The sequence below is a fragment of the Corythoichthys intestinalis genome, chromosome 5 (assembly GCF_030265065.1).
Source record: "Corythoichthys intestinalis isolate RoL2023-P3 chromosome 5, ASM3026506v1, whole genome shotgun sequence".
NCBI classification, from domain to species: Eukaryota; Metazoa; Chordata; class Actinopteri; order Syngnathiformes; family Syngnathidae; genus Corythoichthys; species Corythoichthys intestinalis.
Genome location: NC_080399.1, coordinates 47,446,576 through 47,462,282, shown reverse-complemented (window position 1 = coordinate 47,462,282; position 15,707 = coordinate 47,446,576).

The window sequence follows — 15,707 nt, the reverse complement described above, 5'->3', positions numbered from 1 at the left end:
GTACAGTGAACTCATTGTCATGTTCAAGAAACCAGTCTGAGATGATTCCAGCTTTATGACATGGCGCATTATCCTGCTGAAAGTAGCCATCAGAAGTTGGGTACATTGTGGTCATAAAGTGATGGACGTGGTCAGCAACAATACTCAGGTAGGCTGTGGCGTTCCAACGATGCTCAATTGGTACCAAGGGGCCCAAACAGTGCCAAGAAAATATTCCCCACACCATTACACCACCAGCAGCAGCCTGAGCCGTTGATACATGGCAGGATGGATCCATGGTTTTATGTTGTTGACGCCAAATTCTGACCCTACCATCCGAATGTCGCAGCAGAAATCGAGACTCATCAGACCAGGCAACTTTTTTCCAATCTTCTATTGTCCAATTTCGATGAGCTTGTGCAAATTGTAGCCTCAGCTTCCTGTTCTTAGCTGAAAGGAGTGGCACCCAGCGTGGTCTTCTGCTGCTGTAGCCCATCTGCCTCAAAGTTCGACGTACTGTGAGTTCAGAGATGCTCTTCTGCCTACCTTGGTTGTAACGGGTGGTTATTTGAGTCACTGTTGCCTTTCTATCAGCTCGAACTCTCTGGCATCAACAAGGCATTTCCGCCCACAGAACTGCCGCTCACTGGATATTTTTTTTTTTTTTTCGGACCATTCTCTGTAAACTCTAGAGATGGTTGTGTGTGAAAATCCCAGTAGATCAGCAGTTTCTGAAATACTCAGACCAGCCCTTCTGGCACCAACAACCGTGCCACGTTCAAAGTCACTCAAATCACCTTTCTTCCCCATACTGATGCTCGGTTTGAACTGCAGGAGATTGTCTTAAACCAGTGCTTCTCAATTATTTTCTGTTACACCCCCCCCCTAGGAAGACGTAAATGTTTTGCGCCCCCCCAAACTCTGCCGTCACTGTAAATAGTATCATTTGTCTATAATATTACCATTATACGTACGCCTCTGCCTCACATTGTATCCTTTTTTTTCTATTAGGGAAAATAACAGATCAACTTATAAAGTATAACTTTATTAACATTGTTTTGTTTGTAACAGAAAAGACAACGCGCATCAATTTGCCTGAATTAAAAAAAAAAAAAAGTCACATCCAAACTGTAAAAATACACTCAAGGAACATTTTTGACCATTTAATACTGAAAAATAAAATCAGTAAATAATAAGAAATTCAAATTGATTAGAAACCTTAACTCGTGAGGACAATATGCCAAAAAACTTGACCGAAAAAACAAAACTGAATAGAAGAAGAAAAAAAAGGGTCATTGGACAGAAGAACAGTTTTTATTTTCGCTGCTCCCAGTGTCAGCTCCAGTTTGCAATGATGTGGGGTTATATTGCACTGAGCATGCTAATAGTGCTCACTGGTTTACTGATATAACACTGACAAAGCGGGACGATTGTTGGCAATATTCGGCACGTTTTCGCTGAAAAACAACCAAGCGGCTTATCAATGAGATTGGGGTCTAATGTCTTTAAGTTTACTTGATTTGGCTTCCGGCTGTCCGCTATAATCATTTTTAGACACAGTAAACAGTGGTCTTTCCTCGTCTACCACTGTATTAAATGTCAAAGCCAAAAGGCAAACGGCCCGAAAAAAGCGCATTCTTGGCGGCCGGGGGAGAACCGTAGGTGAGGGCGGTCGTCGTGACGATCCCAAGCCGAAAATGGCACTTCTTGGGCGGTCACGTGAGAACCGGAGAAGACAGTGGGTCGCTGCGCGAGTCCCGCCGAAAAACGGCTTTCGAAAACGGCGCACAGCTCTCCAGCTCTTCATGAGTCTCTTCCGTGTGCTCTTGCTTACTTTAAAAATACTGTGCGCACTTTGAAAATGAGAGCGCCACTGCCACCAGCTGAGTGGATGTGCAAGTACACTTTATTCTAGTACGGCAAAAAAAAAAAAAAAAAAAAAACATGTTCCCCGAGGTCACACGCGCCACCCCTGGCATCGCTCTGCGCCCCCCTGGGGGGGCGCGCCCCACTATTTGAGAAGTACTGTCTTAAACCATGTCTACATGCCTAGATGTACTGAGTTGCCGCCATGTCATTGGCTGATGAGAAATTAAGTTTTAACGAGCAGTTGGACAGGTGTATGGAGGTAGATTTGTGTCTTTATTATTCAATTAAAAAAAAAGTTGCTTCGATCAAATAAAAAGTTGCTTCAATCAAAATATATACTTTCAATCGAAGAAAACATCACTTCAATCAAAAAAAATGTGTTTGAATGCAAAAATAAATTTGAAACTCAAAAAAATATATTTGAAAACTATTTTTCTTTGATTGAATTTTATTTTTTTGATCAAAGTCAAGTTTTTTTTAATTGAAACACCATTTTTGATTGAAGTCATGTAATTTTCCGTTTGGACCACATTTTGGCTAGGACATTTGTGTCTTTATTATTCAATCAAAAAATAAATTGCTTCAAACAAAAAAATATATATTTTCAAAAGAAAAATCACTTCAATCATTTTTTTTAAAATCAATCGTAGAAAAAAAGGTTTGAATGTGAAAAAATATTTGAGACTCAGAAATTCGCATTTGAACACTTTATTTTTCATTCAAACTGTTTTCTTTGATTGAAGCAATCCTTTTTGTGTTTGAGCCATATTAGGGGTAGGACATTTGTGTCAAAATCATTCAATCTCAATAAAAGTTGCTTTAATCAAAAAACTATTTTTAATCAAAGAAAAAAATCATTTGCAAAAACTTTTTTTTTAAATATATTTTTTATTTGAAATATATATTTTTTTTATTGAAGTGTCACTTTTTTTGAAAAGCAAAAAGTTTTAAACTCTTTTTTTTTTTCAAAGTGGAAAAAGTTTTGAACACACTTTTTTTTTTTTTTGAAGTGGAAAAAGTTTTGAAGGCACTTTTTTTCATTTGAATCATTTTGACACAAAGATTCTCCTTCAACGCTAGTTCCGGTGTGTTTGATTGGCAGGTAGCTACGCCAATGACATAAAAGTATGAAGCAAGCATAATGGCCACCAGGGCTCCATCCAGCCATCGGAGTCTGTTGGAGTCTAAGCCGAATATAGGGCACCGTTACGGGCGTGTGAGAAGTACTGCCTCAGGGGAACATAGTTTTTTGCCGTACTAGAATAAAATGTATTTGCACATCCACTCAGTGGGTGGTAGTGGTGCTCTAATTTTCACAGTGTGTGCAGTATTTTTGAACCAAACAAGAGCACAAAGCAAAGAGCACTGGAGATATTGAAGGAAAATAGTCGATTTATCCTTGTTACAGGTTGTTTTATTCTTATAAAGAACAGGAGATGATGACATAGAATTCGGAAATGAAAAGGAACAAAGAATTTACATTGAAAGACACACAGACAGAATGAAAGACACACAGCACCGGACGAGACGCAAGACAAAAGTGTTTCTCTCTCTGCTTGGAGTCTTTTTTTCTCTAACTTGGGGGAGGGTAAAGTTGCAGGGTCAAGTTGCTTGGAATGTGCATTGTGAACCCCTATCTGCTGGGCCTAGCTAATATTGTCCAGATGTGCTGCTACTCGAAGGCATATACTGTCTTATGATGGAGAATGCAATGTCCATATATAATTATTGTGAATAAATGGAAATATAATTCTTCAATATGAAGAGCTAAGACGAGGAATATGACGAAGCATATTTTGCGTTTAGCTTTTGGCTTTGGCTTTTAATAAAGTGGTAGACGAGGAAAGACCAGTCTGTTTACCATGTCTAAAAATGTTTGCAGTGGACAGCAGGACGCCAAATCATTTAAGACATCACTTAAAGACTTTAGAAACCAATCACATTGATAAGACTTGATTTTTTTTCTGTAAAATTGTGCCGAATATAGCCAACAATCATCCCACTTTGTCAGTGTTACATCAGTAAACCGGCAAGCACTGTTCTTATAAGGTGGCATACCAAGTTGCTGAGTACAAAATAGCCCCACACCATAGCAAAGGAGCTGCGGATACTGTTTGCAGCAAAAAAAAAAAAAAATTGTCGCTCTGTCCAATGACACTGTTGGGTTTTTTCTATTAATTTTTGTTTTTTCAGTCAAATTGTTTGGCATATTGTCCTCATAAGTTAATGTTGCTAATCAATTTGAATTTATTATTATTTATTGAATTTATTAAATTTTATTTTTCAGCAATAAATGGTCAAAAAATGTACCTTGAGTGATGCGCTTTCAGTCCTTTCTGTTACAAACAAAACAATGTACTTTATTGTAAGCTCATCTACATATACATATATATTTTTTAAGGGAAACACGGATAGAAAGACATGTAGTTCTTAAAAGATTAATGTTAATATGACTTATAATAATTTGATATTAAAACCCCTCTTAATATTTTTGTTTTAATAAAATTTGTAAAAATAGTTGAACTAGTAGGTCGCCATTGTTGTTGACGTCGCAGGGCGGTGACATCACATGGCCACGCAGCCAGACTTCCATAGTGTCACTTTTTAACTACATAAACAAGAGCATAAACATGAATGCTACTCTCGTCTCACCCCGTCTTTCCTTTTCATTTTGCTTTTCCTGTCGTTTTGTGAAATATTGACAGGGCTGTCCTACTCATTAATGTTCTGCTCGGGGTTAATTAGGAGAGGGAAAGAAAACTTCACATTGCTGTAACTCATCATAAATAGCCATCCTTTAAAGCAGTACTACACTGAAAATCAAACTAAACATAATTATCTTTGTAAATCACAATATTATATCACTCTTTGATTGGACATCATGAGAGTGTGTGTGTTTTGTGTTTTGCTGGATGGTTAAAAAACAAAACAAAACAAAAAAACATAAAAATATTCAGATAGTCATCTCCTCAGCATTTTGGCTCCTTTAGAACCATGAAAATTCAAACATTATTCTTTTAAGACGGCATCCTCCATGTCCATCTCAACTGGATGGGCTCTTGTACACAGCTGGTATGCTGTCCTTTCCAGAGCACATCATAGGGAATATGTGTCTTCTTTGAAAAGAAAACGTAATCTCTGACTTTGACACTGAAGAGGCCTGATTACTTTTGTTGCTATGTGGATCCATTGGGGCATGGGACTGAGAGTCTTGTCCATGGGGATGAGAGGGGGACATCACAAAGCTCAGTGCCTGTCATCTTATATCTGTCCTTTCCCATCCCCTTTCCCTGTCATCGACGATTGGATCATGGATAATGACTCTCACAGGGACCCTTTACTGTTGGATGGTCATTACGCAGATACGGCTGGTGGAATAGCCACAAATTTAGCTATTCTTATCATGGTTAACAATATGTTCAACTCGTGAAAATGAAATGAATAAGAACACTCGGTGTAAAAAATTACCTCATTACCCTTAACATATTTGCTATTGTTGAGAAAGGAGTTTGAGAAATATAAACAAAAGAGAATTATTCATTCTTTGACAGATACAGTACATGCGATGCAAAGCTTGTTTCCGTACCAAAAAAAAAAAAAAAAAAAAACTGCGATTGAGTAGAAAACTATTGTTTTTTTGTTCATTTACTGTCTAGCATCTGCGATGTGTCTTACATCTAAATAGAAGCAAACAATTGTATAAGATGGTCTCTGTTGGTTCCCACATCTCCCTAAGTCATCACTGTCAAAGCAAGTATCATGGCTGACCAAGCTACAATATTTGCTGCACTATTTCTCTCACTGTGCATTAAGGGGCATATTCTCCTGTGCACTTACATGAAGCAAGAAATTGCACACAGCTGAACATTGTTTTGGCGACACAGATTCCCCCACTGACTTAATTTCTCCTCTAGCTGTTTATGGTGCAGGGCAAACCTGTCCCATTTACCACTGACAGACCATCAATGCTTTAATGCAGTGGTTCTTAACCTTGCTAAAGGTACCGAACCCCATGAGTTTCACATGTGCATTAACCGAACCCTTCAGAATTAGGTCCAGCTGTTTCAAATCAAGGGAGAGCCAGCCCAGGGCTGTACAGCATTAAGCCAGTTTAGTTGCATTAAACCTGACCATGTATGTATTTTCTGTCTTGTGTACATCTTAATTGATAGCAAATTTGATTAAACACCGTGTATTTTATCAGTGCACAAAATATTGACAAAATTTCTACACAAAACCAATATGTTAAAAAAAACATGAGTCTTCTCACAAAAACAATATTACAGTGTGATTTTACTACAAATAATGTTGCCTTTTGCATTTGTTTTTCAAACTGGAAAATTAAATGAAACACACTGTTCCTATTTTTGTATTCATATTGATATTCATCTTTGCATCACGTTGTCTTTTCATGGCATAAAATGTAGCATAATTTTTTTTCCAAATTTTTAATGTCAACACAGGACACGCCATTCATAGGTCTGTTGTACGTTATACTAAGTGAGAGTCAACCTTCCACTGAGCATACGAGTTTCTCCTCCCATCAGATACAGCTTGGCTCCCCAACCACAGGGAAGGGGACTGGTCCATGGCACATTAGCTACCGGGCAACACAGAAATAATAAATAATTATTAAAGACCGCATTATGGTCGAATAAACTTTGACCTGTGCCTCTTGACACACCAATCTGCCTGTCTTCTCTATAGATATGATAATAAAACTGGATAGGATGCCATCATAAGAATCCATTAGAGCTAACATCTAGCCTCTATTATTTTATATTTATGTGCGCTTGTCATCAATAATTACATATGACGTAGGCGTATTAGATTAGTTCCCGGAAATAATAAGCCCACACGCCAGCGATGACTGAAAAACACTCTTTGAATAGCTTTTTTACAGGACGAGCCAAGAAACGAGCTTACAAATGCGAAGAAAACAAAAACTTCTTTTAACAGACAATACCAGGAATGTGGTATGGGTTTGTCATAAAAAGAGACTCTCAGGCGCAAAGTCCGCTTTACATAAAACGTAGCCAAAAGCAAGCAAACGAGGCAATGAAGCCTTCAAAGCTGCTTCGGCACATAAGAAGCTAAGCACTAGGGATTACTCTTGATTTTTTTTTCAAAAAGCGTGAGCACAAAGGACAGAAACAATTACTGAGGGCCACCAAATCAACAAAAGTGAATACACTGAGAGCATTACACCTCATAGCAAACCGTATTGCTAAAGCCAAGAAACCTTTCACGATTGATAAACTTCTAATGCCTGCGACAAAGGATATTTGCCGTATAGGGTTCTTCCATCACACCTAGATGGAACCTTCACGTCTCAACGAAACAAGCTCAGGCCTCCCATTGATTCAGTGTATGGTGAGGTTCATTTTCCCTGCACTGAACATTCATTTTATATTTGCTCTATTTTCCTGCTGAACATTGCCTGTCTGTGAAAAGAAGGCCAACATCTCACCGGTGCGTGGTGCAAAGGTTGGGGGACCCCTGAGATAGAGGACAAGCAATTAAAAAAAAAAACAAATAAAGCCTGTAAATTGGGGACAAACCAGTCCAAACCTGATTTAAAACGCCACATTTTGTCAGTGTACGAAAATAGGGCGCTGCATGTATTAACCTATACCGAACCCCTTAGACTCACTCACAGAACCCCTGGGGTTCAAATGAGCCCAGGTTAAGAACTTTTGGTTGTACGTATTCCTACTACAGTTTTTAAAAAAAATCTATCATGTCAAATATCAGCACAACAGTAAACAGAATCATAAACACATGTAGCACCTAAAACCACCAAGTAATAACCCAATTTCTTAGATTTAAACACACATTGAAAAAAGTGTTGGAGAAAGGCTTAACAGCTGAAACAGCATAGCATCTGAATTATTCAAAACTATTGTTAAGTCTCTGCCCACTGTTTTGCAGCAAATTGCCAAATGTTTACTTCAGTCAAGCACCTTTCCTAACCCCAGAAAGTAGCTGCCATGAAGCCTCATCTCAAACATTCACTTGGTCGGGACAAAACCCAATATCCCCCTGGTCTGCTTGGGACATGTAGCCCCTCCCTCCAGAAAAGTTATTTTATGATAGTAGGCTATTTTGGGGATTCATTTGACACGATGAAAGGTAAAATGCATGTTTTGTTTTATTTATTTATTTTTTATTTCTTGTGGATTTGATTTCTTTCTTAAATACTGTACAAGAACTATTAAAGCCAACAAAAAATATTATGTCTCCAAAGGTTAGGCTAACATCTGTGAGTAAAGTTTGTGTCCAAGGTCATAAGGGTTAAAAACCCCTTCCCCAAAGTGACTTGCCCGTTCTGTGCAAAATCAACGTTATAAGGTATTGAGTTGTGGAAATGCAGGGATACCACCGTTTTTATTGATGGAAGTTTATTTTAAGTGTGAAGGTCCCTTTACAAAAGGATCTGTACTGGATTCATATGTCCCAGAATAACTCAGCAATCCAGGACTCAGACTTAAACGTGTGCCTCTTCAGTCGCGTCATGCACTTTGACAGTTTACGCACAATCGGCGTTTCAGAAATATTGGAGAATTGAAAAACCTTGAAAGTGTGCAAGGTAGGCATGTAAAAAAATAATTTATGTGTGAGTGAGTTGGGTAGATCATCTCACACTCGCGGTTAAACTCTTGAAATTGCTGGCCGCTTTTTTTTGGTTCTAGTGGTTAATCTATCACTGGTTCTTATTAATCTGTCGCTGGTTCTTATTACAGTACAGGGTTTGTTTGAAATGGTAAAACTGGGGAGACCTTAACTGCCTTTTGAAAAATTGCATGTGAAATGCCTTCATGTTTCCGTTATAAAATACTGTTACTGTATGAGTGAACACAGGGGTGGATTGGTATATACGCAAACAAACAAACAGACAAGTATTGAAAAAAAAAAAAAAAAAAGAAAAAGTCCCTGAGAGGTCAGAGAAGTGACAAAATTTTGAGAAAATGTCATTAAGCTGGTAACCCTTCATACATAAGTTGTAAGCTTGAGAACGATAAACCGATACGACCGGATATCCGGTTTTACAGGTGAGAGATACAGCTGTATCGATAGTAAACTTACCATTCGACAGTAAATAGCCATTAAATATTCAATGAACTGATAGTAGAGCTAGAATTCGGCTATCGCGAGCACAAGAATCGGCTTCTAATGCCTAGTTCAATCCATTGCTTATGTTACCTCCCTCGCGTGACTCGTGAGGTGACTGGTGGAAAAGGATGACTGCACTTGATTGCTTTATAACTGGTGACGTTTATTGCCGCACACACACATACGTCCGGCTGCCTCAACGTAGCTAGACACTCTTCCGCATTACAGCGCGTGCTCTCTTATTCCCCGCATGCGCACACACCTGCCTGATGTCTCCCAGGCAACACTTGCAACACTTAATATGATAATAATTTAGCTTTTACCTCACATGCTGCGCTCGTGTCATTCACCACACAGCGCACTTAGATTGTGACCACCGTCGTGGTTGCCTCAACTTCGCATTCATTTCGGCAGAACCGCTAGTAGTCGCCGTCATTACCCGATCTTCACGGGCGTGTCATAACAACGCAAGAGCAAACAAAGCCACTGTAACGCATGCTCCGTAGCGTTTTCTTCACAGCCCAGAACGAAATTAGTAGTGGCAACGAAGCATCATGCTAAAACAATGGACAGTTTACGCACCACGCCAGCAACATACAGCGATTGATTTTCAACGCACCCAGGAAAACAAAAGTCGGACTTTGAAGTGACGAAGGCAGCCAGATCTGTTTGCATGGGACAGAGCTAGTGTGAAGTGTGAAGCGGTACAGAGATCGTGAGTTTTTAACCCTGAAAAATAACCCACTACAATGGTGAAAAGGGCAGCACGATCTGCTGGAGATATTGTTTCCACGAAATGCAGTCTATTTAAACATGAACATGTGGATCAGTTGATCTTCCTCAAGAAAAATCTGCCCTTCAAAAGAGATATAGACCGTGATGAGGAATAAAAAAATGTGGAAGCACAGGCATAAGTGAATGACTTTGGTGTGTATAAGGTTAAAGTAATGATTATAGACCTGTCTGTCTAAAATGCCATGTTTTTATTCCCCCAGTTATACCAGTGGTAAAGCATAATTTATTATTTATTTATTATAACACTAACAGGTTTAATTCTTTTTTTCAAGAGCTGCTGCTTATAATATTTTTTGCTTGCAAGATGTTTACGTTGAAAGTTTGCACTTAAATTACTTACCTATTGTGTTCAAAACAACAGGAAACACAATAATTAAATTACTGCACTTTATTGTTGTCTGTCACTGGAGTTTTATTGTATTATCAATCCCATCCAACAAAATGACGGTCATATACTAAGGCTTATTGTTTTTTTCTCATGAAAAATAAAACAATAAGATTGGTATGAAATTTTGTTGTTTAATTTTGCTATTAAAAAATGTGGTCTTTTTTATATTTTTAAAATACTGTACGAACACACACAACAAATGTTTACTATCCTATCGTTTTTACTCTGTATCGAACCGTATCGTTCTTAAACTATCGAATCGAATCGCTCGGCCTTAAAAATGTATCGGTTTTTAATCGAATCGTAACCTGTGTATCTAGATACATATCGAATCGGCTTCATGCCAGAGATTCCCAACCCTAATAAATTGTAGCACCTGCTCTCCAGCTTACATGTACTGTGAACAGCCCATTCGTAATCAACAAAATAAAAGAAATACTTTAAAAGAAATTTGTAACAAGGTGTGTGAGGGTTCTTTTTATATCAACCTGGTTTTACCGTCAGAAAAGGGACTCCAAAAAGTTGACTTTAAAAACACACGTTTATTTTAAAGAATCTAAAAAACATTTAAGAACAAAATTTTGAAAGGAATTAAAATGTATAAAGTTTAAACTGGTTCACGCTCACGGCCTGGAATCACGCATGTCCGCGCTTCCAGTCTTCCTGGTGTTTGTTCCACTGTTTACGTCTAGGCCGCTCCTTGCGTCCGTCGCATCTCTCTCAGAGCCGCTCATCCAGTCCATGGCAGCCTCTTCTGAGCCGCTTGTCCCTGTCCGTGGCAGCCTCCCTCGGGCCGCTCGTCCCTGTCGTGGAGGTCGTCTCCGGGCCACTTGTCCCTGTCCGTGGAGGCCTCCTCCGGCTTGCACCATTCTTCAGCGGTGGTGTCCGGTGTTATGCCGAAAAATGTCCCCCCCGTGTGAAATGTCCCCCCTGACGGGAACGCTTATTTATAACGTTTTATTGAGGTGAAAACATCAAATGTTTTCATGGACGCATTACAGTAATGGATTTACGACTGTTAAAACCGTTTTAAATAAATAGATTATGGAAAATACTATTACTGTATTTTAGTAACAAATCGTGGACTGGGTCACATAACCATCTTTGAACAGAAATGTATTAGTCTACAGGTTTTCCCGACCATATCCCAATGGCAATCACACAGATATGACATTTATTAGCTCAAGCAGAGTAAAATAATACATATTCACAGTACAAGAAAATCGTTTCCATGTCCATCGATTGGTAAGAAAAAGCTGTTTGTACAAGTGACGTGTTGGTGCTCAATAATAAAATAAATAAATTAATTAAAATAAATAAAATAAGCGCTCAATAAAGCGTTATATATAAGCGTTCCCGTCAGGGGGGACATTTCACGCGGGGCGGCTATTTTTCGGCACAACAACTTTTCGGCACAACACCGGGCAACTCCTCACCGTGGCGGCGTCTTCCGGGCAACTCTGCGCCACACCGTCGTCCATACCATCAGTCTCGCTCTAGGTGCGCAGGCGCGCGCGCGCACGCACACACGCACGCACACCAGCGCGCCACCTGCCTCCTTCTCACTTCCTCTTGCTTCTTGCTGCTCCTCGTTGTTCGGCCGTCTGGCCTCTCTTTAAAACAATCACAACCAATCATATAGATAGGGTGTGGTCCTCAATCAATCCTAATTCGCCCCAGCTGCCAACAGTCCATACCACTAAAACCATGCAATATAACATATTTGTAAAACACTTACTATATATGATAAAACACATAAAACCAGATAGAAACCACACAATTGTAAAACAAACATTAAAACATGGTAGCTAAGATAAGAGCAGAGTCAATTTTGAAAAATACACCACATATTTTACATTTTATTGTATTTATCATATTTAAAATAAGACCAAACTATTGAACGTGAAACATAAGGACGGATAAGCAGTTTCCGGTCTCTAATGTACTTTGTCATCGTGATAGATATTAGATATCTATAGATATATAGAATTTAGAAAATTATGAAAAAGATGTAACATAGCCTCCACTGGAAATGATTCTCTGATTAATCCATGCAAGAGTATTCAAGAACTGTCATTTTGAAGAACTTTCTTGTGGATAACAACACAATGATACAAAACAATCAATCACAAAGTCACTTCTTACTTATTCTTTTTGGGAGGCATGAACTCCAACAGAGATTTTGTCACTTTTATTCTCATTCGCACAATTGCTTTTTCCTACACTTCCCTATATGGTAACCCTCAAAGAGTATTATAGCCTAGACAGCTATATTATACAACAGCCTTTGATTTGCCGATGACTGATCATAGACAGAGATGAGATAGCTTGTCATCTTCAGGCCATCTATGTTTATAGGCTCTTTAGAGTGTTTCAACAGTAGAGTCAGTCAAGCTAAGGGCCACCATATCACACTTAGGGAAAGCCACAGTGTGAACACAAATAAATCTTAATGAACCTTTTAAGCCCTCTTGTCCATCCTAAGGGTGGGAAGTCCATGACTAAAGAGTGAATGTAAGGGGACAAGAGGAGAAGTGGTCTGCCAGCGGGGACAGTGGGTACAAGCAAAGCGGCTGTCACTGTAAGGAAAAACCTGGTGATCGTGTTCAGAGGTGACAGATGCTGAAGAGGTGTTAGTGTACTAGTGCACGTTTTATCGAGTGATTGTTGAGTGTCTAGGTGGCTGTTTATCCCTCTAGTCCTCAAACTTAAATGAGCTCTGAAGGCCTTTATGCGTGGGCCATTTATTAAAAACAAAAAGTCAGTTAGCATGACAAGCTATCAGCTCGTGTTAACTTGTTATACATTTTATCAGCACCAAAACATTTGACAACTTCCTTTATGAGCAATAATATGAGGCGACATTTTGGCATAACCAGATGTCCGAGCCACCTCATCCAGATCCTCTCAAGGCACAAGCAGCTCTACTCCTAGCCCTTACAGGATGACCAAGCTTCTGACCGTATCTCTAAAGGAAAGCCCGGACACCCTGTGGAGGAAACTCATTTTGGCCGTTTATTTTTGAGATCCCTATCACGTATCTCATAGTTACAGTCACTAGCCCTTAGCTCTGGACCACAGGTAAGGGTGAGAATGTAGATTAGGTAAACGGAGATCATAACTTTTGTACTCAGCTACTTCTTAAATGACTTTTTTTTAACTAAGTTTGAGGATTGCGCTCAAATCAAATGTCCTAGAACCAAATTTCCCAATGTAACTACTAGATTGTGATACAATACACTATTGGGTGAAGTTTGGTTGACTTCTGCGCAGCGGTTTGGGAGTGAACATAAAAATTACATTTCTCGGCCATATCGCATAGATGTCACTGTGAAAAGGCTTAAATGACTTTTTTTTAACTAAGTTTGATGATTGCGCTCAAACCAAATGTCCTAGAACCAAATTTCCAAATGTAACTACTAGATTGTGATACAATACACTATTGGGTGAAGTTTGGTTGACTTCTGCGCAGCGGTTTGGAAGTTAACATCAAAATTACATTTCTCGGCCATATCGCGTAGATCTCACTGTGAAAAGGCTTAACTACGGCAGACCAGAAAGTCTATGTCACTGCAGGTGCCACAATAGTCTGCCTGGTCCCCCCCCACACACACACACACAGCTCCACTTGAGGCAGTACCTCATCTGTCCACTTTAATGAAATATATGCCCTTTTTTTAATGAAACATTAAAACAGTGGAATAACTTTCAATTTCTCAGTGTGGTGCCTTCAAGTCTTGGTGCAAGTCCCTTTCACATTCTCTTGTTGTCTTATCTTTTCATTTTCACCAGTCTCAAAGGTTTGAATGTCTGGAACAGTCACAATCATGTTTATTGTTCTCTTTGACTAGTCAGGCAGAATCCTGGCTTTTTTTTTTTTCCGAATTTAATTATTTTTAGGGGTATTCTGGTTTTGGGTAAAGGCAAAGATCCTAAGAATTCATATTAATACATGCATAGGTTTATTGATGTGTTGTTTATAAAGCATGGCTGTGAGAAGTACCACCATCTGTAGACCACACTGAAACATAATCAAGTTATATTAAGCTTTAATCACCCTCTATTTTCACCTTCATCTCTTTTCATTGAATTAGAGAATCAATTCATCATTTAAGGGAGGAGAGTAGCATGACTTCAGCGCTGGAGCACTCTTGCTACCATGATTTCTACACAGTAATCAGAGACTGTGTGAACAGAGGTCCAGTGAAGATGGGCACTGTCAAGGCACTCTGTGGAGAGAGGTAATTTTTCTTGTCTCACCTCAGCGCTTTGCTCATTCTCGTCTGATTAGCTCTAATGATGTATGTCAGACTTTTCATCTGTTCAAAAAGGACAAGTGATTGAAACGGAGTGAGCCATTGGGCTGTTAGGGTTTGTGTTTTTTTCCTACGTGTATCTTGTCCCTCTAATTGCCCATTGATTTCACCTGTTGTGGCCTGTTCATTGTGTATCCACTAATCTACTTCCTCGTGTGTCACCCACCTGTGCCTCATTGTCTCGCTACCCCTTGTCTGTGAATTTAAGCTTTTCGTTCTGTCCTCGTTGCGTCATCGTCTATCCGAGCATTAATAGCCAGCGTCATATCAATGCCTGTGTGTTTCCCGTGTTCCCGACGATATTTTTCATTGTAAGTTGGTTTGTTTCCCTATCTTTTGGTTTATCTCCCACATTCTTTTTTTTACTTTGTTTTTGGACCAATCGCTATTAAAGCATTTTTGAGTTACCACCACCCTGCTTTTCCTCAGTTTTCCCTGCATTTGCCAACTCGTGACAGAGGGCCAAAATGGAGAAAAATAAATCCTTTAATCCACAGCTTTTCCACTTTATTACCGTATTTTTCGGACGATAAGTCACATTTTTTTTCATGGTTTGGCAGAGGGTGTGTTTTATACTCTGGAGCGACTTATTGATTATGTGATTAGTGATTATTTACGGTCGGGTCAGGCCGACTTCTCTCTTGCTAACGTTTCTTTTTTTTTTTTTTTTTAATAAATATACAGTATATTCATATATTTGTACTATAACGATGTATGGATTTTAAATAAAATAAATAATTTGGATAAAACAGAGAAGGCGCTGTGGATGCCTGTGCAAGTGAACGCAGTGGCTCCGTTGTCTTTTCAATCTTCCCCCCCGCGAGCATCCTGGTATTTCCTTTTCGATCTGCAGAGCAGCTGTAGGAGTGAAAAACAAACTAAAGACACGGGAATTGAAAGGCAAACAACTGCGGTGGGAGTGGGATATGGAAAAGATCCAAATTTATTGTTGAAGATTTTTTAGGCCCGATCTAACTTCTTGCGTAATGTAATGTTAGCATACAGTACACCTATTCAGCTTGTTGTTCTCTATTATATTTTAAATTGCCTTTCAAGATGACATGTCTCTTCCTAGTGCTGGATTCTATCAAATAAATTACCCCCCAAAAATGCGACTTACACTCCGGTACGACTTTATATATGTTTTTTTTCCTTTTGATTGCGCATTTTTTGGCTGGTGCGACTTATACTCAGGTGCGACGTGTAGTTCAAAAAATACGGTAATGTTTCTTTTCTTGCCACCTTCT